Genomic DNA, 27,018 nt, shown 5'->3' with positions numbered 1-27,018 from the left:
ACTTGCTAGAATTTTAAGTCTGTATTAATACATTTTATAGCAGTTAAACGTGGATATGGGCAAATTAAGGAGCCAGGTAATTTTGGCACGTTCTAACCAGTGGTTTGAAGTTAAAGCAATAGGTGTCGTCTTCTAAAAGAGGGTCCTCATTACAGCTAATATAAAATTAAACTTTCACAACGAATTGACCTTCGGCTAATGCTAGTCCCATCTTCAGATGATTCTAAAAGAAAGCCTGAATTATCTGGTTCCTTCTATTCTTTCCTCTGTCTGTCGCCATCATGTAAATTATTCTGGTCAGATGGGTTAATTTAATTATACTAGAAATTTTCGCACGAGGTCGAGAACCCCTTCCCTCATCCGCGGTGCCATGTCTCTTGATAGCTCCTTACACTTTTTGGTTTTATTTTTGGCATGCTTCATCTGACTCTGTCCTTGATGAATGTGGAGATGAGCTGCTAGCGTGGCAGTTAATCTGCTGGGAGAAATTTCCAGTTGCTCATTTTGAGGCCTTTCTTATTATTGATCACTGAAGTCATGAACTGGGAAGTCAAAGACAATGAAGAAAACCACGCTACCCAGCCAGGAGCACCTTCTTGCAGCGATTAGAGAAGAGACCATTATCCTAGCTTTAGACTTGGTTTTCCTGTTGGGAAGATCTGCCGTCAGAGGCATTTTGGCCCATCTGCTCCCTCACTGGGGTCCTCTGGGCTCAAGGGTGGGCTCAAGGCTCTGTGTATGTGTGTGGGCACTGACCCTCCCACTGCTCTGTTTTTCTGAGAAGGGCGATCAAGTAACTCTTCTCCAAGGGCTTCACGGAAGTCAAGGAGGTTTAACAGAGGAGGTTTAACAGCCTCCATGGTGTCCTCAGAAAGGGTTCTGGTCTGTGTGCTTCCCCCCAGTAGGAGGCTGTGATCGACCTGGCAGGTTATTTCCTCTTCCCCCAAAGAGTAAGGCTGGTTTCAAGTCCTCCTGGTGGTTAGTGAAACAGCTGACGAAGTGAGGTTGTAATTTGAAAGTTTGTGTCACAGATAAGTGAAAGGTCATTTAAAAAAAAGTTGCGCTAAATGGATTTCTTCATTGGGTGAACCACACTTGGGGAGCTCTCTCTCGAAAGCGAGATCCTTTGGTCTTTTGGGAACTAATAAAATGAGTGCAAGATCCAGGAGAGGAGGAGGAAAGTGGGCATCACATCCTTCGTCCCTGCGGTGTGAAACTGCTTAATCGTTGTGGTGATATTAGATGTTTCCAGAAGATATTTCCTCCTATAAGTTGTTGCCTACATAGAAGATGAACAGCGAAGCCAACTCAAGACTTTTAATTCTTTAGCTATGAACTTTGTTGCAGTTTTTGTTCACGAGAAGTTAGGAGGTGATGAATTTTGATTGCTGTCAAAAATGCAGTTACGGGAGTGCTGAAGATGGTTGGGCATCATCAGGCCGTTAAACCAAGTAGAGGGGATTAGGAAAACAGGAAAGACTAAGCCATGGGATGAGGTCATAGGTAGAAAACATGAAGATGGGATAAAAAGGAAACCCAACAAACCCCCCTCATAACTCACTGGGCACCATGACTTATTCCACTGGTGGCCTCAGTAGCAATATGGCATCTCCACTCAGGACCCACCAATGACCAAGCTTCACATGGCCTCGCTCTTGGACGCGTTGGTCTCCGTTCACCATTTTCTCCTCCAGACACGCTCACCAACATGCTCTTCCTTCAGCTGCTGAGCGACGCCCATGGGTTTTCCTTCCCTTCAGGACGGAGTCTGCTCCAGCATCACCAGCTCAGGAACGTCATTGCTCTGTCTGACATCACTCTGTCCCCTCGCTGTCCTCTGTTCTTCTTCACGCGTATGTTCACCTGCTGTTACATTCCGTATCTGCATTCATGGGTTTATTCTCTGTTCCCTCTGCTGCATCCACCCCCATGAGCACGAGGACTGTGTCCTGCTCCCACTGAGTCCCTGGGACTGGCGGAAGTTTCCGGGAAACGACAGAGGCTCCAGCGCGTGTAAAATGAGTGCTGCGTTTGTAGGAATGAACATCTTTTGTGGAAACTGAATTTGTAAGAAATAAAAATTTGTGCTTCTTCAGTTTAGTCACATTAACACGGAGAAGGTCGCGATTCACAATCCGTGACCCCTGCTTACCCGTAAGAGTCCGCATTGGCTGCCTTTTCTTGAGCATGTTCTCTGTGCCCGGCAGAACTCTGGACCCTTACTGGCTTCGGTGATACCAGGTGTTGGGTTTCGGAGAAATCTGTGGCTTGAAGTTCATCTTTGTCCCACGACAACAAGCAGTTTTATACTAACCCCAGGTGCCTGGGCTTCCGAGTTGGCTATCCTTAGTCCAGAATGACGTCATTTTAGGAGTCAGACCGCTGTGCTGACTTTCCTCCATGACAAGACGTCCAGTGCCCAAGTGTTGTTTATAAACGTGGAGCGTACACAACTTTAGGATGTTATTTAACATCCGTGGGGCGGGCCTCACGTGAATGTCAAACCACTCTGCAGTCCACTGGCAGGAGCTTTGCATGGGAACACAGTCCCCGAGGACACCAGCTCTCCCGGGCAGCCCGGGCTCCACCCATCAGCTAGCTCTGTGTCCAAGAAATCACCTGCGTCTGGGCCCCAGGGCTGCTTTTCTGTTCCCTCCTCTGCCGGAGCCCTCCCTTCTGCCTTCGATCTCTCCCCGTGTTCCCATGGAGGAGGTGGCTCTCCCGCAGGTGGCACCAGGCGCTGTGCTGGGGAAGCCTCTTGTGGGGTGGGGATGGCTGGAGCGCCCCGCTTGAGGCCACCGAGTGCCCCAGATGGGCGAGAGCACTCAAACTGCTTTGAATACTCTCACTCTTGCTCCCCTTTGTTTAAATCCTGGAGAGGCCAGAGGTGCTGGTCCCTTTCACGGACAATGCTGCCCCAGCGACTCCCGGATCTCCCATGGTCTCCCCAACGGGGCACGTACCGTATGCAAAGTGTAGTGCGAAATGATCCCGGAAATGACTTCTCCGGAGGAAAACTCTGGACCCCTGCTTTTAGTCGGGGCTTAGTGTTCTGGTGTCCCTTTGGGAAAACATTGGAGGAATCCAAGACCCGACGGAGCTCTGCTCGTCCTGACGCTCCCCTCTCCTTCCTGCTCTCTGCCCCTGACGGAACCCTCCGGGAAGGGTATTTCAGGACGGAGCGGCCTCTGTGTCCTCAGGCAGTGTGTCTCGGGTGGATTTCCCAGACGTGCCGCGTGCCTTTCCTTGGAATAGGGGACCGCAGGCCAGGGGCCTCCCACCGGGACTGTGCTGGCTGGTTTCTCTGGGACGGTGCCAAGGGACAAGCGCCATGCCCAGGGACAGGCGTGGTGTCCACCCCTTATCTTGGGCCACGCGGTGCCTCTGCAGGTGCCTGTTCCAAGGGGGATGATGTCTCGCACGCGAGGACAGCCGGTCTGTGCTACGGAGAGGTGACAGCTTCTGCTTCTGGGTAAATTTCCGCGTGTCCCTGGACGTGGTTTCTCTCCTGCGTCTTCACTGCCGCAGATCCATAAACTCTGCCCCCAGGAAATATTATCCATGTTGGATGCAGGGAGCTGTTACTTCTCTTTTTCCCTCAACATGGACCCTGCATGTGCTTCCACAGTATTGTCATTCTAGGTTAAAAATTTTTAAAAAGTGGTATTTGGGGGCCGAGAGTGAGAGTTTACTCAGAATGCTCCTGTGAGGTATTCGTCTCCTTTGGTTCTGTGGTGGCTTTGATCATTTTAAATCCTGTCCCTATGCCTGGCAAAAAAATGTAGGTACCTGAATTCCATGACATGTTTAAGTAGTTCCAGTGGAATGATCCAGAAATTGAACAAGTTCCATTTCCTGTCGGCAGATAAATAGGAAGTTTTAAGTCTTCCTTTTGTAAAACTGTCCGGAAAATGTTCAGTTGCCTCCACCCGAAGACTCAATTTATGGCCGAGCAGCCAAGTAAGACCCGGGTCATCGTTGTGCAGCAATCTGTGTGCCCAGGGCTGGTGGGGTGCCCTGGGGGGACTTGGCTCCGGGGCTTCTTCTGTCCTTCCCTCTGCCATCCCTGATGTGGGGCTTTTTTCTCTACATCCTGCGTGGCACATGCCGAGTGCAAGAAAGCTGCCCCTCTCTCCTGAGGCTGACAGCCTGGGTCCCAGCAGGAAGACGGGGGGAGGGTGCTGGTGTGAGGGGTGGGCCCTCCAGTTCCTCCTCTGGAAGAAATTCCCCAACTTTCCCTGGTGCCTGCTGTTTACCTCCCACTGGCCAGAAACCGTCGCGGGTGACCTGAAGCAAGGGACCAGGAGATGGCCACCAGCTGCCCTAGTGCACGAGGATAGGGTGATGGCTGCGTAGGGGAGGTGGGAAGGGGTACTGGGGTCAGCCTTGGTGTTTGCTCCTGTTTGCAAACTTCTGGTTCCTCATGAGGCTTCTAGATGCTTTCCTTTGCCACTTACTATTCCCTTTTTTAAAATTAAATTAAATTTTATTTTTCAGTGTTCCAAAACTCATTGTTTATGCAGCTATTCCCTTTTTTATTCTGCACATAGAGAAGTACCCAGAAGAGCATGTGGTTATGTCTATATAATTTTTAATAGAATTTTTTTTAAGATTTTATTTATTTATTTGACAGAGATCACAAGTAGGCAGAGAGGCAGGCAGAGAGAGGGGGAAGCAGGCTCCCCGCTGAGCAGAGAGCCGGAGCAGGGCTCGATCCCAGGACCCTGAGATCATGACCTGAGCCGAAGGCAGAGGCTTAACCCACTGAGCCACCCACATGCCTCTATAATAGAATATTTTATACACACACTTTCTGTCTCAGACACACATATGTATGTTTTGATATCTGTCTTTGGAGTAAAAGATAATTTATTAGCAATTTAAGTTCTCTTATCTCAGCCGCCTACATTCGAAAATGTAAATACGCATGGATTTTATTTTTCTATGGCATATTAAACTTTTAATGACAGGTTAGAGCTTAAGTTGTGTTTGTAAACCTTTCAACACAGTTCTGTGGAACTGATGACATATTTTGTGAATCAAATGGGTTTTAGTTGGAGAAAACCAGTCTTACTTAGAAGGTTGCTAATTAATTTTTTCCCCTGGTCTTTGTATTGTATAATCAGAAATATTAAGAAAATCAGTGTAAGAAATTCTAGCCTCACATAGTGGCCGTTACATCAGTGTCTGGGTTTTTGCATGAAGACAAAGATGGCCAATTCTTTTGCTTAGGGATTTGGTTTCATGTTTGGTGAGCAGTTTAGCTTCTGAAGGTATTGATGAAAGATTCTCACGGGGGTCACCTAGCTGGCTCAGTGGTTTAAAGCCTCTGCCTTCGGCTCAGGTCATGATCTCAGGGTCCCGGGATTGAGCCCCACATCGGGCTCTCTGCTCAGCAGAGAGCCTGCTTCCTCCTCTCTCTCTGCCTGCCTCTCTGCCTACTTGTGATCTCTGTCTGTCAGATAAATAAATAAAATCTTAAAAAAAAAAAAAAAAGATTCTCACGGAGTAAGGATCCAGCTTAGAAGGGATGCGTGGGCCGGAGCCAAAAAGGCAGAGAGACCCATGAGGGAGCAATGTGCTTGACCCTGGCTACAAAGGTGTTTCCCTCCTGAAGTAAGTAGTAGGAGGGAGGGGCCAGACGCCGACCACAGCCTGAAGCAGCTCTGTGGATAGGGTTGCCGGAGAGAGTAAACACTGTAGGGTAAGTACGGCCCAGACATTGCAGGGGATACAGTTAAGGTATGACGTTTTTCCTTGGTTATCCGATAAGCAAATGTAGCTGGGGGTCTTGGATTGTATGTGGCACCTGCTACCCAGGGCACCTCTGTGTGGGCCGTTGTCCCTGGTCAGCCTGGACCGGCTCCGCGTGGTCCCTGCCAGTGAAATGATGATGTCTGGATCAGTCGAGAGAAAAATGAACCTTCTTGGTTGTAGAACAAGGCGCACACTGGTGAGAAATGTACACATCGAGACCTACCAGGCTGAAACCTTCGGGATGTTTGGTGTTTGGCCAGAGAGCTCTTTCCATGTGTCTTCTGAGCAGAAGCTTCCTTATCATTTGGAAGGAATGTGGCTTCAGAGGCTTCGTGGGGCCGGCCTCCGCCCCCTCGTCATGATCAGTACGCGGCCAATCTGTAGATGATGGAGACTGAGCCATGTGTTGTGTTGAGTAATGTATTATAAGAACACAGACGCAATTGACGATTAATCAAAACTTTATAAACCAGAGCTGAACTGACTTAGTGAGTTGCAGTGGGCTCTGTGGTCGGCCTGTTGACAGTCACTTATTTAAAAACTTGCGATTTCTTCTCAATTGCATATGGTGTGCTGTAGGGTGATACAGACGATATTAAAATGTGAGTAACAGACGGCGGCTTGCTAAAGGAGGTTCCCACCCTCTTTTCTCACTCATTTATGTACCTATCTCTGGAAAACACCACTTCCCTTCTTCCAGACACCACTAGCTTTGGGCTTTTTACTCACTTCGCCTACAGTTTCTCATCTCCGTTTCTCCTTGTTCCCTCACTGTGTGATGGAAGAGTTTGGCACTCTGGAGTCCGTTTGGAGTTTGGTTTTTGTCCTAAGTGGGTGGAAGTTGATGGTACACAACTAGGTGCACTTTTAAGTCCAACCCTTTGACGATAATGACAATATTTGTGTAGTGATGATTTTTTTGTTTCTTGTTTTTTGTTATTGATCTGCTATGGCTACAGTTTCAAGTGTCCGTTCTGGACCAGGAGATGAGAGATCGGTTGTCTAACTTCATGTTCCGACATGAGCTCATTTGTAGGGCCTACTGTGCACAAGGCACTGACGGATATTTAGAGATATAAGAGGCATTTCTTTGATTTCAAATAGCTTGCAGCTTAATGGGGTGGGGGAGAGAAAACGTATCTAGACAACTAGATCAGTGAGGCATTTATCACGTTCTGTACGGAGCAAGGCTGCTTCATGCCACTTTCAGTAGGACGATTTCTGAGATTTTGTAGCGCATTCGAAACCAGATACATCCGTCATTTCTATCTGTTTCTTGCTTTTTCTTTTAATTTCACATTTGATGACTTTTTTTAGTAATGGGTTGACTCAGATGGGGACAGAAAGAGAATATAGAACCGATACTAAAATATTAGATGTTCTCCCTGAAAATAATTGTTCTTCCACTGCCTCATAAAGGTTGGACATTTTAAGAATAGTAACACGTTGGATTCTTGCGAAGTCTCCTGGTGGTGTTGGGGGAGCAGTCCTCTGTGTTTGGGGCCAGCTGGCGTCCCGTCTCCCTTGCTCCCCACCAGGTGGCACCAGCAAAACACAAGCATCCTTCCCTCCCCAGGGAAGGGCTGGGACCTTTCTGTGCTTCTGTTCACGCCCATGGCTTTGCGTTTACTCATTTGATTGTGCCATTATCATCATGGCAGCCAGCATACCTTTTCACTAGGTTCCTTTTAGCTTGCAGTCACTAATATATCTGTTGATAGAGTGAGTCTGTAATTGTTAATCATACACACGAAGCAGATACACAAATTTCAGAGCAAAACCACCTGCTGACGCTGTGAACCCAACCCAGCCCAAGCCACGGTCAAAACATTGCCTTTGATGTTCACAGTTCAAGTCCAACTCCAGCATCCAGTCTTGGGTCTTGACAGACCCAGGCCTGACCCTTTTATTGGGTCAGAGTTGTTACTACGGTACTTGTATGACACACCCAGGGGAAATGAGCTGACAGTTTTGTGATATGAGGCTCATCTACTGTTCCACGCTGTTTTGCTCCCCGGTGCCATATTGTGGGCCAAGCAGTAGATCTCGTGAACCCCACATCTGCACCATGGCTGTGCCTCCGTGAGGACGCCCACCAGAGTCTGAGAGAGCTGAAGCCCAACAACTCTGTCTTTAAAAAAAAATGCCTTACCTTTTAGAAATTTGTACTAAGGTTTCAAACATTTATTTCTGAGCTGAAATAAAATATGGCAAGGTTTGTATTATTTTCTTAAAAGAGATGGGTGGGTTGTGAGTGATGAAAATCCTGTTCCTTTAGGGCGGCCTTGACGAATTTTTGTCTTCATGTTTGTTGATGGTAATGATGCTCTGAAATGTATGTGATGGTGTTGTTATTCTAGAAACTCTTTGGTGTATAAGTAACAAATACATCCTTTGAGCGTGGGCCCAGAATTTGTGCTCTGCGGGCAATAATCGCATCCAGTTTCAGGAAATGGTTTCTCGATTCTGGATGAGTGGATGAGGTATTTCATCAGGGTTAATTTTGTATTAAGCATTGTAAGCTGTGTTGGTTGAGAGCAGGAAGCTTAGGAACACTTGATTCCTATTTCTGAGCATTTACCATCTGCCAGGATCTGGAAGGAAATAACACAGAGGCCAAGACCAAGGCCAGGTACAGGAACACTTTACTGGGCCTCTGCCCCAGTCCCAACTTAGCGTCTCTCCGCCAGGCCCCATCCCCCGCCACTTCCCTTCCTTCCTCCCCTCCGCTTCCTCAGAAGCAAACGTAGACGCGTGTTGCTGGGTCAGGGACTAGATCCCGAAGCAGGCCCAGCTTGCTTCTTTCTCCATTTCCCTGCAAACCTGTCTGAATCTTGTCCTGACCCCTCCGCTGTGGAGGAAAGGCCAACCCAGGGAAAAAGATCTTCCCAGCCTACATAAAAGAAGCAAAAGGGATGCCGAGCAGGACAGGCCGGCAGCTCCCCAGGGCCCAGGACTTCCCTGGCGTGAGGGCTGACACTTGGCTTCTTGCGCTGTGTGAATCCAGGCAGGCTGCCTGGTGCTCCTCTGGGTTCCAGAGAGGGGGTGAGAGGGCCGTGTGCCCGCCCCTCCCCCAATGGACTCTTGGCCCTGTTCCTCCTTCACCATTCTTTCCTCTGACTTCATGGAAAAGACACAATTTCCTAGGGCACAGTGGGGCATCTGTTTCCTGGAACATATCTCTCCAAACACCATTGACCTTGAGCACTCCCTGACAGATTGGGAAGGAGGGCTGGGCGGAGCTGGGATCATCCTGAGCTACTGAGCCAGCCTCCCTGGACTTCATCCAGTCTCTGCCCCTTCCTGAGTGAGGAGGTGGGCCCGACGGACCCCTGACAGCCAGTGCACGTGTAGGGCCATCGGGAACCTCCGGGGACAGGAGAATGGTGGGAAGTGGTTCTCTCTAGCTATGCACCTTACGTATTAGGTTCTTCATAGTATCAGTAGAAAAATGTTTGTAGGCAATAGAAACATCAAAGGCACAGGATTATTCAATAATTTAGAATTCAGCTGTTAGCTTTCCTTCGAGGTGACTAAAGGGACAGTTCAGTGAACATTCCTGATGCCTCCCATTGGAGTCGAAGGAACTTAAGTACTTCCAAGGTCAACAGGACCGTCGTCCTAGGCATGTTGTCCCTTGGCCTCTGTGCACTTAACTTCGGATGGCCTCTCGGTGTTCGGTCCTGCTTCCAGCTTTGCCTGCCCTAGTTATCCCCAATAATTAACATCCAGTTTATCAAGTTAGAATACAAGAGAGTGCGTCTGCCTTTGAGCACCAGCCAAGAGTCAAACAGGCCATTACACGTTGAGGAAAGAGGGACCGCGTCAAACACAGACAGTTTTAGGGAGAAACGAAGGAAGGCGAAGCAGCCCAGGGGGGCCGAGCGGCAGCAGCTTCCAGGAGAGAAGCTCATGGCCCAGTCATTTCTCCTCACTGATTTGCTGTGTGGCGACAGACGAGACACTGACTTCTCTGGCTCATGCCTGTCGTCTGTAAAATAAGGACAAGGGCGGCACCTCCTTTTGGGCTCTTCTGAGGATGGATCGTCCTCACCGGTAACATGCGTAGACGCCTGTACCCTGAAGTGGCTGGCTGAATGGTCGCGAACACAGCCTTTACCGTGACCCTCCTTCGGCTCTAGCAGAGTGCGCTGTGACACTCAACCCTACGTCACAGATCCCATGAGGTGTGCCCAGTGACTGAGACATTTGAGCTCTGGCTTCCTCCTGCAGCATTGCTGCTCCAGCGGACTCGGTCCGGGAGGGAAGTGTGTCCCAGCGGGGTGGGACCTGTCTTGGAAAATATCAGGGGAGGCAGCAAGCCTCCAGATATGCCAGGCTTTATTATTATTATTATTATTATTATTATTATTTTTTTTAATAAAAAGTACTTGAGCATAATGGTTTTTGAGGCATTGCGAACAATGGTGATGATTTTCTTGGGAAACCACAGCTGTTAACGGTCTCCAGGCCGGTTACCATTAGGACCTCATCATCCTCCGTCCGGCGTGGAGGCAGATCGCGTCTCTGTATCATTTTGGCTTCACTGGCTCCAAGTGTTTCGGAGAGAAATATCGTGTCCCTGTAAGTCTCTGATACACTGAGCTAAAGGGGGAAAGAAAAATGGCTCCCTGTGATACTCTCTTTAATAAGCCAGTGCATTTAGAAGACTGTACCAGATTAACTGGTCATTTAAAAGACAAATATTGGATTCATATGCAAGGCTATTTTAAGGCCTTTTTATTCATGCATATTAAAACACAAATGAGCAGTGATTATCTCAAATAAGCTGCCTGGAATATTGTCCTTCCTGGTAGCCGGCTACAGGGTGTGTGTGGTTTTATGGGCTTGGAAAACACCCTCGTGAACTAACCTGGAAATCAGGGAAAGGTTCGCCCACCGATAACAAGTGAAGAATGGAAGTTCTGCAGACCTGCCTGCCTCGGGTCACTTACCGAATAGAATACTCGGGGCGGACGATGGTTTCGGCCCGATTACCAGCGGGCAGGCCGCTGTGTCGAGCGGACGGACCGCAGGCTTCAGATTCTAACGACTCTGCATTTCAAATCTGACCCTGTCACTCACTAGCTGGGCTAAATTGGACTTTTTTCCGATGTGAAAAAGGCATATAACATTATTTCTCTTGGCTGTTTTCACTGCAGCTTCTCTGTTAGAGGGAGCTGCTTCGAAACAGTCATGGCCTTTTGTGGACAACTAGGTGGAAGTTTTTAGAGCTTCCTGATGGGATAAATCGCCATAGTTACAGCATCTTTAAGCTTCCTCTAAAATGCGTTTTATCAAAACATGCAGTTGTACATTCTTCATTAATGGACTTTACTTTTGGCTCAAAAGTTCATTGAAGAAATATTTAGTGCCCCCTAGTAAGGGCATGCTGGGGATACAACCGCTGATCTTCCTCCTGAGGCTTCCATTCCAGTGTGTGAGTGTGTGTGTGTGAGTGTGTGTGTGTGTGTGTGAGGGAGAGCCCATCATCAATGAGTAAACAAATAAATATTCAGCACAGCAAGAGAAAAGATTCTGTGAAGAACAGTTCAGGAGGGAGGTAAGCCTTCTTAATTCTCTGCTGTCCCTCTGCCAGCACCGAAGCTCTCTGGGAAAACCCTCTTCCTAACTGTCCTCTCACTGAGAGGGAAAAGGCACAGATGCCTTAATTGAAGGAACTGGTGATATTTTTGGTGGAAGAAAGTATTGGCGTTGTGTAGTTCAGAGTAACCATATTTGATGTATAACCTCTGGGGGTTTTATCAGGGCAAGCATTGGGGACTGCTAAGCTAGTCTGGGGGTAAAAGTCTTTCTTTGGCCTTTAAAATTGTTGAAGGACACGACAGCGGAGCTGGTGTGATCTCCCCACATCGTTTTCTTCTAACACAACGATCGATTTGTTCTCATTAGGCAAAGCTATTTTGGGAATAATCTTAGAAGTCTTATTTACATTTTTCTCCCCCAGATTTCCCTCTTCCAAATTTGGGACAGTTTATGGTTTGGGAAAATTTCAATTTTGACCAGATGTGGGTAAGAAGACGCAAGAAGTGATGCGTTTGACACTCTGGCTCAGGCTGGCCTCTCCTGCTCGGGGTCACGCTGTGGGCCCGCTCATCTCTGTCCCTAGAGCCACGGTGCCCTGAGTGGTCTGAAGGGAGCCTGTGCGGGGCGGGAACAGAGCACCTACTCTTCCCTCGTCTTGCTTGTGAAGACACTCCTGTAGGCATGACTTAGAAAACCACATGAATCAGCCCGATTTTTGCTAGGAAAGGAAAGATGACTGACAAAGCCCGAGGACGCCCCCTTGCAGTGCTTCTGCTGAAACCACTTAGCCACTAGAATCTCTTAGAGACCCAGCATGGGGCACCTGGGTGGCTCAGTGGGTTAAGCCTCTGCCTTTGGCTCAGATCATGATCGCAAGGTCCTGGGATCGAGTCCTGCATCCGACTCTCTGCTTAGCAGGGAGCCTGCTTCCCTCTCTCTCTGCCTGCCTCTCTGCCTACTTGTGATCTCTGTCTGTCAAATAAATAAATACAATCGTAAAAAAAAGGAAGAAAGCAAGCAAGCCCCAGCTGCTCATGAAGACGTTTGTAAGAAGCAAGTCTGTTAAACGGCCTCTTGGATTTTTACACGCGCTGACTTCCTCCAGACTGGACAGCTTCTTTGGGTATTAAAAAAATGATGCTTTTATAGAAAGACCATACGGCACTTGTGTAGAAAATACACTTAGCGGCGCGTGGCTGGCTCAGGCGGTAGAGCACGTGACCCTTGGTCTTGGGGCTGTGAAGTCGATCCCCATGTTGGCTGTGGAGATTATTTTAAAACAAAAAACTTTAAAAAAAAAAAAAAAAAAAAGAGAATACATTTAAAACTAGATTGGCAGCTCTGGCATTTTGGTGTGAAAACCAGGAATGTTTAGTGACATCCACATCCTTTCATTTTTAAGTATCAATGGGAATGTGTTGAGTTCCAAGTGAGCACTGTCCAGAGTGAAACCAGCATTTTTGGCGCCCAGCACTGTCCCATTTGGTCAGCCATATTTCCCTCTGTAAGGTATTGCTGTGCCCAGAAGAAAGGCATATTATTCTCACCCTCAGCTCCTTCTCTCTTTTAAATAATCTTACATCCCTTGTGCCACGGTCTGAATGTTCGTGGTCCCCCAGAATTCCCATGTCGAAATCCTGTCCCCTTAGTGTGATGACAGTAGGCGAGGGCTGTCGGGCTAGGATCAGGCCATGGGGATGGAACCCGCCGCCCCCTCCCCCCCACAATGGGATTAGTTCTTTTATAAAAGGGATCCCACAAAGCTCCCTGGCCTCTTCCACCGTTTAAGGATCCAGGGAGAAGTCAGCAACCTAGAAGACAGTTCTTATCCTACTGCGCGGCACCCCGATTTTGGGTTTCCAGCTTCCAGAACAGTCAGGAAAATACTCCTGTTGCTCCTAAGTCACCTGGTCTATGGTACTTTGTTATCGGCACCCCAGCAGGCAGAGACGACGTAGCGAACGCTGCGTGTCTCAGATCCATCAGAGAGTCTGGTGGCTGGAGAACTGGTGGGTCAGAGGCTGAAACTCTCACCCGCGGGGCCTCCCGTGGGGGTATGAGGCCGCGGTGCTAGTCCCTGGCCTAGTTTCTGTGAACAGAAATTGTTCTGTGACCAGCAACGCAGTCGCTGGCGTCCTGTCAAAAACCGTGAAGGGGTTGAGCCCACCTGTCAGCTAATGGTTATCCTGCCGCATTTCCCTGGAGGCTGCCCCAAGCCGGGAGACTCTGGGCTCAGAGACAGAGGACTTCAGCCCTAGTGGCACAGCAAGCAGCACGAACCTCGTGTTGGCGGTGACTTCTGTGGCTGCCCGCAAACCCCATTTTTTGCACCCTTGTAACTGATTATTCCTAACTTTAAGAATTAACTTTTTTAATGATTTTTAAAATTTATTTATTCATTTGAGAGAGAGAGAGAGAGAGAAATAGCATGAGTTGGGGAGAGGGGCAGCCAGAGAGGGGGAAGCAAACTGTCCACTGAGTGGGAAGCTGGATGCAGGGTCCTGCCTCCCAGGACCCTGAGATCATGACCCGAGCTGCAGGCAGACTGCACTTTACACTTGATGTGCATTCTCAGCGAAAACCATAAGTAAATGGTCGGAAGGATCTTTGCAATTTGTATTTATGCTGTAGCTTTTGAATTGGCCTGGTGGAAATTTGTAGTAAGAAGTTTTATATATATATGTATGTACATATATATATATATATAATATAATAAATATATAAAAATGATATAATAATATATATTATAATATATAATATAACAATATAATTATATATATATAAATTATTATTTGAGAGAGAGCACATGAGAGAGAGCGAGAGTGAGAAACAGACAGACAGACAGACCACGGGAAGGGGGTAGGGGGGAGGGAGAAGCAGACTCCCCGAGGAGCAGTGAGCCCGACAAGGAACTGAATCCCGGGATGCCAGGATCATGACCCGAGCCGAAGGCAGACACTCAACCGACTGAGCCACCCAGGCATCCCAAGAAGTGTTTATTATATTTTAATGATCAAATAATATGTCATGTATCTTCTATACATTAGCTGAAGAGCAGAGAGAGATGCAGAAATACCAACTAAGAAAATTACATTCAGAGTTTATTTCCTAGTTCTTGTAAGTAGAGTTTGGGTAAGAAGTGCAAATTGCTAATCAATCAAATACATTGATTTATTACTTACCTATTACTGACCATTTTTAAATGTAAAAAATATTAGTTTGCTTTGTCAGCTTTACAGATTTATGACTATCCTTTGACTTTCCTAGCTTGTACTGGCCTCACTGGTTCTCTCCTCACCCTCTTAAGGACACATTCTCTTTAGTGTAGATCGTCTTGTGGAAGGAACGTGGATCGCTGGTTACTCAACCGTGTTAACACCCGCACTATGAACTCAGTCTTATTCCCGGCCTTTGCTATAGGCCCAGACATGTAGGGAGGCAACAAATTCATATTTAATGGTGGAACACCCCGATTCTGTATCTAGGCATGGTCCTTACTGCAAATGAAAGCCTGAGTCTTCTTGCTTCAGGAGAGCACGATGGTGCAGGCGATAGAGCCTCCCGTAAAAGCCAGCTTCTCTGACCCAGAACATTCCCAGTTTCGGCTCATTTATTTGCTATCCTGCGAGAAGGCTTCCCCTGCAGCTCTTGGATTTGCTCTTTTGTGCTGTTGTTATTAGAGATCCCTGTCCTTGACCGTCCTACCTACTGATGCCTGGAGATGGCCATTTAATCCCTGACTCTGGGTAATTAATCATCTCGGAGGGACTCTGGTGTATTTCAGGTATAACGAAAGGTGTGGCAGCCCCATGGCGGAGAAGGAACACAGATATCTGCTTTACCTAAAATACTGGCAGCCACAAAGGGAATAAAAAGTTGAAGCACTTTGATATAACCTACAGCTACCTTGGTTTTGAGGTGGGTCCCTGCACACATAAGAACAAATGCCTTCTTTTTCTGCAGTTCCTAGTTTTGAACTAGGATGAGGATTTTCTTATATATAGTCAGTTAACCAGAATTTCCAAAGTAAAAAACGCCCAAAGGTGCATCTGTTATTTCTTACAAATGTAAACATTCTGACATACTTTTAAAGGATAACTTTTAGTGTTCGCCTCGATGCCCCAATATGTGCTGATCTAAAGGACAAAACCTTGGAAACTTATCTTTGCATAATGTCCCAAGTTAATAATGATATCTAGTATTTACTGGCTGCAAACACGAATATATCTTATAACCCGTATTTTCTTATCTAAAAAGATGGCAAGAATGATCACACACACGATGAAAAGTTAGAAAGATCAAAGAAATTTTGCAGACTCAGAAGTTCTATGCAAGTATGGGGTTAGTGGGGGCATGGGAGAAGCAGGAACTGGCGGAAACAGACTCCTTGAAGACCTCATAAATGGAGTCAGGCACAGGAGACCGGGAGCCGAGTGGACCAGAGAGCCTGTCAGGGGAATCCCCGTGGCTCATCAGCCCAGGTGAGCCACCGAGTTGGGGAACCGCCGGCTTAGCCTGTCTGTGTGTCTCCTGCGCAGTCTGTTCTTATTGAGTGTCCAGTCTTTGGAAACTCACTTGGAAAGCATAAAGATTATATTTAGAAGGAGTGGATTTTACTACTTTCATTTCCTACTGGGTCAATTTTAGAATGAATATTGTATTGCCTTTAAGTTCTATTTCTGATCGTCTCGAGTTTGAGAATTAAAAGATGAACTTCTATGTATGCTTTTGTCTTTTCCTCTGCCCCCCGTAAGAATGCACCTTGAGATCAGGGTCTGTATCTTGAATTTCTTTTATTTATTATTATTACGATAACACCTGTCTAATTATGCAAAGGAAAGAGCTCTGTGGATAGTTGCTCACTTATTTTGGTTCTATTAAAAGGGGATAATTAAGCTTCCTGGGGAACATTTGGATATACAGATCCGGATGATAACATGGCCCACTCATTTTTCAAAAATGTATTTTTTTTAAAAAATTTAACTTAAATAGGCACAATATTCGGCACATGCTGGCAGTAGATAGTACTCGTTAAAGGTATAATAACCCTACATCTGTGGTGACGAACCCCGGGCACAATGAGAGAGAAAATCAAAGGGATGCTTTGTTGGCTCACTAGAAAACATTCTCTCAAACATTTTCATTTCTGTAAAGGTCCCTTCTGAGCCGCTCCCGGCGAGTGTGTCCCCTCACGAGGTGCTGGTGTCGTGCCAACGTTGTGTCAAAGCTCCCATCCCGTTAGCACGTTGTGTCCTTGCGTCCGGGAGTCAGAGACAGTGTAGCATCGGGAAAGTTCCTCTCAGAGACTCGGCACACGTTTCTAAGAGGAGAAAACACAACAGTACTGACTTTGCTTATTTGTAGTGGGGAGAAATATAACTTTAATCCCATTATCAAGAGCGGTCAGGCCCTAATGAGAGTTTTCTCTCCTTGTTCCCTTGTCCTATGGCTTTTAGTTAGCTCTGTTTTATAAATAGAAAGACTGTACTGACATTCTCCCCATAGAAATAAAGAAGTTAATAATTAATTATTAATGCTACCAGGGGCCTCATTCTTCAGGAGTCGCATCAGTCAAATGAGACATGTTTGGCTAGGAAGCCATTTTGGGGAAAAAAAAAAAAAGGTGTGTAAGATTCTATAACTTTCTGAATAGACATTGACAGTGGTCATGACGGTATGCTTTTTAATGTTTGTTTGTATATATTTCTTAGATGATAGACTTTTAATTTAAAAAAATATTCATTTATTTGACAGAGAGTGAGAGCACAATCAGGGGAGTGGTGGAGGGAGAGGGAGAAAGAAGCTTCCTGCTGAGCAGGGAGCCCACTCTGGGGCTCCATCCTAGGACCCTGGGATCATGACCTGAGCCGAAGGCAGACGCTTAACTGACTGAGCCACCCAGGCGCCCCCTTTTATTTTTTCAGTTCACAGCCAAATTGTGCACAAAGTGTAGAGTTTTGATATGCCTTTTGGCCCCCTACTGTGTACCCACAGACTCCCCTGCCATCAACGCCCCACACCGGAGGGATACATTCAGTACAACCAATGAACCTCCTTTGACGTAGCATTAACACCAAAAGTCCGAAAAAGTCCATGGTGTACGTTACGGCTCACTGTCAGTGTTGTGCGTTGTCTAGGTTTTGACAAAAGTCTAGTGATGTGTCTTGTCATTGTGGCATCATACGGAATTGTTTCCCTGCCTGACAAAATCCTATTTGTTCTTCCCTACACACTTATCCGCAGCGAGCACTAACCTTCTTATAATAGTTTTTGTCATTTTCATTTGTCATCTCCTGTAGTTAGAATCCTCCAGTTTGCAGCCTTTGAAGACTGGGTTCTTGCCCTTAGTAACATGCGTTTAGGTTTCCTTTGAGTCTCTTTGGCTTGATAGCTTGTTTTCTCTTTGTCTGGTTGGATCACAGTTTATTTACCCACTCACCTGCTGGAGGACATACTCGTTACCCCGACGTTTTGGATGTGATGAATGATAGTATGCCTTTAGAGGATGTCTCTTTTATGCTGTTCTCTATTCTAAATAAAGATTTCTCTAAAAATGAAAACCAAGTGGGATTAGGTTGTTGCAGACACCAAGGAGACGGTGAGAAGAGCTTGAATGTTGGGGAGGTTATGGGCATTGGGTGATCCGGTGTCGTTTCCATATGTTAACTTCTTCCCCGGCTCGCAACGCGGGTAAAGCCCAGTGTCCCCATTCACGCGGTTAATGAGGTCTCCTTCAGGATTGCCTGAGAGTCCGGCAGAGTCAGGATTAGACAGACACTCTCTGATGTTATGCAGATGTGCTTTTGAACCCCCGTGTCAGCCTTTACCATTTGTGTGAAGTCAAGCATGTTTCTTAACCATCCTGAGCCTCAATTTTCTCTTCTAGAAAAGGTGTCCATAATGCTTTACTGGTAATGTGTACGCAAAGCTTTGCATAGAAAAAGTGGTCAGCAGGCGATTACTTTTCTCCGTTTACTTTCCAATTTATTATGACATTTACTTATTATCTTGTTCATTTTTTTTCCTTACAAATATATGAGCTCCATGTGAGAAGATATATTTATCTGACTTGTTACTGATGGGTCTTCAGTTTCTTAAAAAGTGTGTGATACACCTAATAAAAAGCTGTTGAATGAATGGATGAACTTTGCAAATGAACTGTTCGACTTCATAGAAACTGTGCGTGCCCTCTATCTGTATTCCAAGCACACTGGCCACAGATTTGCCAATGAAAAGCATGAATATTAGCCAGTGATGCTTTTCCATGAGTTGAAGACCACTAATAGCAAAGCAATGAATTTTACTGGGGTTCCTTCTCTCAATCAATGTATGGAATTAGGATCTCTGCTCATGATTGTGGTGCTGTCAAATTTACCCATAAGAAATCAGGGCACGGTACCCTTCTCTGATGGGTAAATGGTGGTGGGAATAAATTTTTTTTCTACTTTTTTGTTATTTTTGTGTTTATCTTTTTAGTATTTTAACGTTATTTTTGTAGTGGCAATTTAAAGGTGATCTGATTAAAATGAAACATTAAAGTCGATGGTAGAAATCTGAACCTGGGCGTGCCTGGGTGGCTCAGTCCTCAAGCATCCGAATCCTGGTTTCAGCTCAGGTCGTGATCTCAGGACCATGAGCTTGAGCCCTCCACTGGGCTCCTCGCTCAGTGGGGAGAGTCGGCTGGAGATTCTCTCTATCCCTCTCTTTTTGCCTCTCCCCCTCCCTCCTTCCTTCTCCCTCTACAAAAAAGAAAGAAAGAAAGAAAGAAACCCGAACCTGACTTCAATCAGAGAATTTGACAATGCTCATTGTCTGTTCATAAGCTTTTACTTTTTGTAAAAAAAACAATTACCTGTGTTCGCATCTGTTCGCGGCTTGGCATTATATGTACAATCTAGGTAGGTAAATATAAAAGAACTTCAAAAGCCCTGTTGTAGGTAAAGTGACTGCTCGTTTTGGAGCGCTGTGATGGGCTTCTCAGGAAAGGGAAACTGAGGCAAAGGGGTGCGTGATACAGGCACAGCCCCTCTGACTGAAGCTGAACAGGAATGTGTTTTCGAACCAAGTGCTGTTCACTCCTAAGGAGGACAGCCTGTCATTCATCGCTAGTTTGGGACAGAAGACTCCCAAGTTTCTCCCTTGTTGATCTGCCCCTGGGTTCTGACAGCTCTGCGCCCAAGCTGCTCCATAGGCCTTAAAGGAGGGGATGGAGCCTCTGCTGTACTCTCTGTATTTATCTGGAAGGGGACAGAGGGACACACAGACAGAAAGGGCAGCGGGAGCTTCGGGACAGACTGATGGTCTCTTCTCACCGGTTCTGAGAAAGAAGCTGGAAAACGTCTGAGTGAAGGCTTGGGTGACACGGGAGGTGATCCTCAAGGACGCTCTCCCCTGGGTGGCCCCCGAAGACCTGTGCAGTGTGTGCAGGTCCTCCCCGGGGAGCAGCAGGCCCTGAGGGGGGGCCGTGGTGGGGTCTGGTGTCAGCATCGGTCCCCGCGGGTGGGTTATTTTGGCAGCCCCGTGTTAGGCTCTAGGCCAGCCCGTGTGAGCACAGGCTGAATCAGGAGCGGAGTTTCTGATGCAGTAGACATCTGTCTGAGTGCATGCTTTCGAGATGAGCTACTGAGATGCAAGGCCCGATTTTACTGTAAAATTATTTTAGCGCAGTATTTCCCCCTCAATTCAGAAATTAATAATGGATCCCACGAAAGAAGAAAATGGTCTACTTTCCTATCTGTCTCGTTTCTAAAAATCTGACATATAGTGTCCAAGAGCCGCACTGTTAAGGATGGTCTCATGCCAGACAAAGCCCGTGTCAGTTTAAGTAAGCTGTGTTCTGCTTGTCTTGTTTCTCTTCTCTGCTGTGGGGGACCTTGAAGGAATTCAAATTGGGCCTTTCTTGATTTCCTGTTTTTTAGCAAATGAACAGAAGACAGTTGACAATCCTATCTGTTAAGGGCCTTTGTTTTGAAGACATGTGCGCGGACGTTTTACGTATGTTGGATTATTCTACTGACCCAGTCTCACCAAGGTGTTGCAATTTGTTTGGAGAGCAAATGAGAACCGTTCCCTTCTTTAATTATAAATTCCTCATCTATCTGTTTCAGAGAGACTGTGCTGAATGGCTCCCTTGTGTAGCTCGTCCATGATCACGGAGCGAGAAGGACAGTACCAGTGACACCCCGGGAAGGTAAGGGGGTGTCAGCTGAAGTTCAACATGACCGAGCTAAAAATGGGATGTCTGGAGTGGTGCTTGAAGGCACTGGATTTCAAGCAAATAATCACTCGGGTAGCCTATTAGATAGACATTTGTGCTTTGAATCATAATAGATAATGTTATAAATATCATAAATGATAATGTTAGAAATGACGTCTCCATCCATCTGAGGGACAGGATTGGAACAGCCCTTCCCTTTGGGAGCTGCTCCTGTCCTCCTTCAGGCTTTTCCTTCAAGGGCTCTTTCTGTTCTTAAGTGTTAAATACCCACTTCACTTTTCTGTTCTGTTTGAATTACTTTCAACATGTTATCTGAAGAGTGGTTTTCCTCAAAATTTCTGATACTCCAGTTGGGTGATGGATCAGACACATTCGCAGTGTAATCTCCAGTACCCAGCACATTCCATCCAGTGGTGGCAAAATGAATTCACCACAGCACCTGCAGCCCCCTGGCTCTCTTCCCCGTGGTGTCTTCTCCACTACCCACCGTCTCACCTGACATTGGGCCTTTCTCAAGGCCTACGAGGGCCAGTGCAGGCATACATTTTGTGAAAGGCTGGGGGTTGAGTTCCTTTTTGCACAGTTTTAATTACAATTAAAGAAACTCTTATATCCTGGACGGAGCCTAGCACCTGCCATTTTGTAAGATGTCTGGGACAAGTTTTATGGAAAAAACTAACATTTTGGGTTTTTTCCCCAACCATATTCCTTTGAACTACAGGAAACCTGTTTTGTGCAGGTCCCAGCCTTTTGATGGTCATGCTGCAATGCTATCAGCATTGCCTGGGGGCACCCACCTGGGCCCCCTGAACTTCCTACAGACATCTCCCCTTTCCGAACCAAGACCGGACTGGCCCTTCTGGTTCTGATCGTGGTTGCAAACTGCCCTTCAGCAACAACCACCAGGAAACTTTGAAAAAAAAATAGAGGTTGATTTCTCACAAGGGGAAATTACACAGCACCCTGGGGCCATGTGGCAAGGTCATGGGTAGACAAAGAGCATGTGGGCCTGGGGGTCCTGCTTTTACTGGGGTTGAGGGTGGACGCCTAAGGTCACAGGGGCTCTCTTTTTATTGGTGGATTTGAAGTTTAAGAGCAGGAATTAAAAATGGGCTAAGAGAAATGAGGAGTGGCCCAAAGTGTGATCAAAATCCACTCAGATCTCTGAAACAAAGGACCCTCTGTGGGGGAGGTGGCCTGAATCTTGATCCACTAGTGTGGCTAGTAGTGTCTTTATTCGAGATAGTTCTCTTGGAGGTGGATAGCTGGACGCTCAGATCTCAATGTCAGGGCTTACCCTGCAAAACCATTGTTGTTCACTTAATTGTGCATGCACATCTAGTGTTTTCTAGTTGGGGTAAAGCTGCCGATGGACAGACAAGTCTTTGGATGTCATGTCTGTATGTGTCACCTGCCTGTCTGGGCCTCAGGAAAGCCCGTAGGAAGATGGTGTGTGAGCCCTGGCTGAGATTTCAGGTTGTTCAAAGTGGGCTGATCACCATGAAAGTGTTAAGTAGTTTCTCACTGGAGCTAAATGAAAAATAAATAACAACCAGAAACACATACACAATGAACATTTCTAAAGATGCTTTTTTAAAAAACTTTACTTTATTTTATTTTATTTTATTTATTTTCAGCCTAACAGTATTCATTGTTTTTGCACCACACCCAGTGCTCCATGCAATCTGTGCCCTCTCTAATACCCACCACCTGGTTCCCCCAACCTCCCACCCCTGCCCCTTCAGAACGCTCAGATTGTTTTTCAGAGTCCATAGTCTCTCATGGCTCATCTCCCCTTCCAATTTCCCCCAACTCCCTTCTCCTCTCCATCTCCCCTTGTCCTCCATGCTATTTGTTATGCTCCACAAATAAGTGAAACCGTACGATAACTGACTCTCTCTGCTTGACTTATTTTGCTCAGCATAATCTCTTCCAGTCCCGTCCATGTTGCTACAAAAGTTGGGGATTCATCCTTCCTAATGGAGGCATAGTACTCCATAGTGTATGTACATGGACCACATCTTTTTCATCCATTCGTCCGTTGAAGGGCATCTTGGTTCTTTACACAGTTTGGCGACTGTGGCCATTGCTGCTATAAACATTGGGGTACAGATGGCCCTTCTTTTCACTACATCTGTATCTTTGGGGTAAATACCCAGGAGTGCAATTGCAGGGTCATAAGGAAGCTCTATTTCTAATTTCTTGAGGAATCTCCACACTGTTCTCCAAAGTGGCTGCACCAACTTTCATTCCCACTGACAGTGTAAGAGGGTTCCCCTTTCTCCACATTCTCTCCAACACATGTTGTTTCCTGTCTTGCTAATTTTGGCCATTCTAACTGGTGTAAGGTGGTATCTCAATGTAGTTTTAATTTGAATCTCCCTGATGGCTAGTGATGATGAACATTTTTTCATGTGTCTGATAGTCGTTCGTATGTCTTCACTGGAGAAGTGTCTGTTCATATCTTCTGCCCATTTTTTGATATGATTGTCTGTTTTGTGTGTGTTGAGTTTGAGGAGTTCTTTATAGATCCTGGATATCAATCTTTTGTCTGTACTGTCATTTGCAAATATCTTCTCCCATTCCGTGGGTTGCCTCTTTGTTTTGTTGACTATTTCCTTTGCTGTGCAGAAGCTTTTGATTTTGATGAAGTCCCAAAAGTTCATCTTCGCTTTTGTTTCCTTTGCCTTTGGAGACATATCTTGAAGAAGTTGCTGTGGCTGATATCGAAGAGGTTACTGCCTATGTTCTCCTCTAGGATTCTGATGGATTCCTGTCTCACGTTGAGGTCTTTTATCCATTTTGAGTTTATCTTTGTGTACGGTGTAAGAGAATGGTCGAGTTTCATTCTTCTACATATAGCTGTCCAGTTTTCCCAGCACCATTTATTGAAGAGACTGTCCTTTTTTCCCACTGTATATTTTTTCCTGTTTTGTTGAAGATTATTTGCCCATAGAGTTGAGGGTCCATATCTGGGCTCTCTACTCTGTTCTGCTGGTCTATATGTCTGTTTTTATGCCAGTACCATGCTGTCTTAGTGATCACAGCTTTGTAGTAAAGCTTGAAATCAGGTAACGTGATGCCCCCAGTTTTATTTTTGTTTTTCAACATTTCCTTAGTGATTCGGGGTCTTTTCTGATTTCATACAAATTTTTGGATTATTTGCTCCAGCTCTTGAAAAATACCGGTGGAATTTTGATCGGAATGGCATTAAAGTATAGATTGCTCTAGGCAGTATAGACATTTTAACAATGTTTATTCTTCTGATCCAAGAGCATGGAATGGTCTTCCATCTTTTTGTGTCTTCTTCAATTTCTTTCAGGAGTGTTCTATAGTTCCTCAAGTACAGTTCCTTTACCCCTTGGTTAGGTTTATTCCCAGGTATCTTATGGTTCTTGATGCTATAGTAAATGGAATCAATTCTCTAATTTCCCTTTCTGTATTTTCATTGTTAGTGTATAAGAAAGCCACTGATTTCTGTACATTGACTTGGTATCCTGCCATGTTGCTGAATTGTTGTATGAGTTCTAGCAGTTTGGGGTGGAGTCTTTTGGGTTTTCCATATAAAGAATCATGTCATCTGTGAAGAGAGAGAGTTTGACTTCTTCATTGCCAATTTGGATACCTTTTATTTCTCTTTGTTGTCTGATTGCTGTTGCTAGGACTTTTAATACTATGTTAAACAAGAATGGTGAGAGTGGGCATCCATGTCATGTTCCTGATCTCAACAGGAAGGCTGTGAGCGTTTTCCCATTGAGGATGATATTTGCTGTGGGTCTTTCATAGATAGATTTGATGAAGTTCAGGAATGTTCCCTCTATCCCTATACTTTGAAGCATTTTAATCAGGAACGGATGCTGGATTTTGTCAAATGCTTTTTCTACATCGATTGAGAGGACCATGTGGTTCTTCTCTCTTCTCATATTAATTTGTTCTATCACATTGATTGATTTGTGAATGTTGAACCATCCTTGTCGCCCAGGAATGAATCCCACCTGGTCATGGTAGATAATCTTTTTAATGTGCTGTTGGATCCTGTTGGCTAGGATCTTGTTGAGAATCTTAGCATCCATATTCATCAGTGATATTGGTCTGAAATTCTCCTTTTTGATGTGGGCATCAGGGAAATGCTGGCTTCGTAGAAAGAGTCTGGAAGTTTTCCTTCTGCTTCAATTTTTTGAAACAGCTTCAGGAGAATAGGTGTTATTTCTTCTTTGAAAGTTTGGTAGAATTCCCCATGGAATCCATCCGGTCCTGAGCTCTTGTTTTTTGGGAGGTTTTTGATCACTGCTTCCATCTCGTTACTAGATATCAGTCTATTCGGGTTGTCAATTTCTTCCTGGTTCAATTTTGGGAGTTTATAGTTTTCCAGGAATGCATCCATTTCATTTAGGTTGCTTAGCTTATTTGCATATAACTGTTGATAATAACCTCTGATGACTGTTTCTATTTCCTTGATGTTAGTTGTGATCTCTCCCTTTTCATTTATAATTTCATGAATTTGGGCTTTCTCTCTTTTCTTTTGGATTAGTGTGGCCAGTGGTTTATCTATCTTATTGATTCTTTCAAAAAACCAACTTCTGGTTTCATCAATATGTTCTACTGTATCTCTGGTTTCTACCTCATTGATCTCTGATTATAAATATTATTATATATATGTATATATTATATAATATGTTATAAGTAATCTTGATTATTTCCCTTATGTGTGGAGTTAGTTTGATTTGTTATTGATTCTCCAGTTCTTTAAGGTGTAGAGACAGCTGCTGTGTTCTGGATTTTTCTATTTTTTTGAGGGAGGCTTGGATGGCGATGTATTTCCCCCTCAGGACCGCCTTTGCTGTATCCCATAGGTTTTGGACCGAAGTGTCTTCATTCTCATTGGTTTCCATGAATTGTTTCAGTTCTTCTTTGATCTCCTGGTCGATCCAAGCATTCTTAAGCAAGGTGGTCTTTAGCTTCCAGGTGTTTGAGTTCCTTCTGAACTTTTCCTTGTGATTGAGCTCCAGTTTCAAAGCATTGTGATCTGAGAATATGCAGGGAATAATCTCAGTCTTTTGGTATCGGTTGAGTCCTGATTTGTGACCCAGTATGTGGTCTATTCTTGAGAAGGTTCCATGTGCACTTGAGAAGAGTGAGTATTCTGTTGTTTTAGGGTGGAATGTTCTGTATATATCTATGAGGTCCGTCTGGTCCAATGTGTCATTCAATGCTCTTGTTTCTTTATTGATTTTTGCAAACAAGTCTGTGTTGAGTTAAAATGCAAAAGAACACAGGAGGATAGTTCATACTAAAATTTGACTAATTGGGAAGGAATGTCACAGATTTCTAACATTATCTTTTGAACAATTTTTTAAAAAGATATTATTTATTCATTTGATAGACAGATATCACAAGGAGGCAGAGACGCAGGCAGAGAGAGAGTGGAGGATGCAGGCTCCCTGCTGGGGAGAGAGCCCGATGCGGGGCTCGATCCTAAAACCCTGGGACCATGACCTGATCCAAAGGCAGAGGCTTTAACCCACTGAGCTACCCAGGTGCCCATTCTTTTACACATTTTTTTAAACAGATGGTGGATTTCAGATAGACCTAAATATCTTTTTGTTTGCAGAAAAGACCCCCAAGTGGGCAAATTTTAATCCAGGACATAACAAGTAAATATTGGACATAAACACTTGTGATCCGGAGACAACAAGCACCACGGTAGAGAGCAGAAACCGGGACCCTTTAGGAACTGATCTAACTTGACATCAAACGCATGTGTGTGCATCTGCCCTACATGGATGATGGCATTCGATAGACGCAGGGCTGAGATGAGTCACTGATTTTCCTAACCTGAGGGTGGCGATGAATAATGTTGCAGACAAAGAGCAGAATAAAGTCATAGTACAATATAATGGGCCAAAACGGGCTTTCACAGCAAAGTCACCTGTGAAAGGCAGTGCATTTTGCATCTGAGTCATTGTATAAATGTCATTTACATACCATGCAAGATACAAAATTACCGCCATCTGCGAGTGTGGTTGTTCCAATTTCATCTCAGTCCACGTGCAGAAGGAGACACCCATTGCGATAGGACTCGTCTGAGGGAGCACGGGGGAGCAGGTGATTCAAGCCACGGTGGGGGTTAGCCAGCCTCCCAGGCGAGCGTTTGGTGGAGCATTTCCGAATTGCTGCGTGAGCGACATGTGGGAGGTAGCTCGTTTCCTCGCCCTGAAGGTGGGAAAAAGACAAGGAGGCTGTCTGACCCAGTGATGTCCCAGTGATATCTGTCCCAGTGATGGACTGGACGTGTTATGCCATGCAGTTGCATGAGAAGGAAGATAAGATATGAAAATACAAAATCAGGGGCAGCTGACTGGCTCAGTGGGTTAAGCCACTGCCTTCGGCTCAGGTCATGATCTCGGGGTCCTGGGATCAAGCCCCACATTGGGCTCCCTGCTCAGCAGGGAGCCTCCTTCCTCCCTCTCTCTCTGCCTACCTCTCTGCTTACTTTT

General features: G+C 45.6%; 1 protein-coding gene across 5 annotated transcripts in view; it reads left to right on the top strand.

Moving 5' to 3' along the window:
- Positions 1-27,018, top strand: part of SEMA5A (semaphorin 5A) — a 466,937-nt gene that overhangs the window by 37,487 nt on the left and 402,432 nt on the right. For 4 of the 5 annotated variants that reach the window (XM_045082008.1, XM_004761227.3, XM_045082009.1 and 1 more), the window contains exon 2: positions 20,412-20,494. The exons of the other annotated variant lie outside the window; for it this stretch is intronic. The gene's annotated coding sequence lies outside the window, so the exon portion shown is untranslated. The remainder of the gene's footprint in view (positions 1-20,411; positions 20,495-27,018) is intronic. 5 annotated transcript variants of the gene reach the window in all.

The sequence above is a fragment of the Mustela putorius genome, unplaced genomic scaffold (genome assembly GCF_011764305.1).
Source record: "Mustela putorius furo isolate JIRA1106 unplaced genomic scaffold, ASM1176430v1.1 tig00000589_pilon_pilon_pilon, whole genome shotgun sequence".
NCBI lineage: Eukaryota > Metazoa > Chordata > Mammalia > Carnivora > Mustelidae > Mustela > Mustela putorius.
This window is presented reverse-complemented; position numbering and strand designations above follow the sequence as displayed.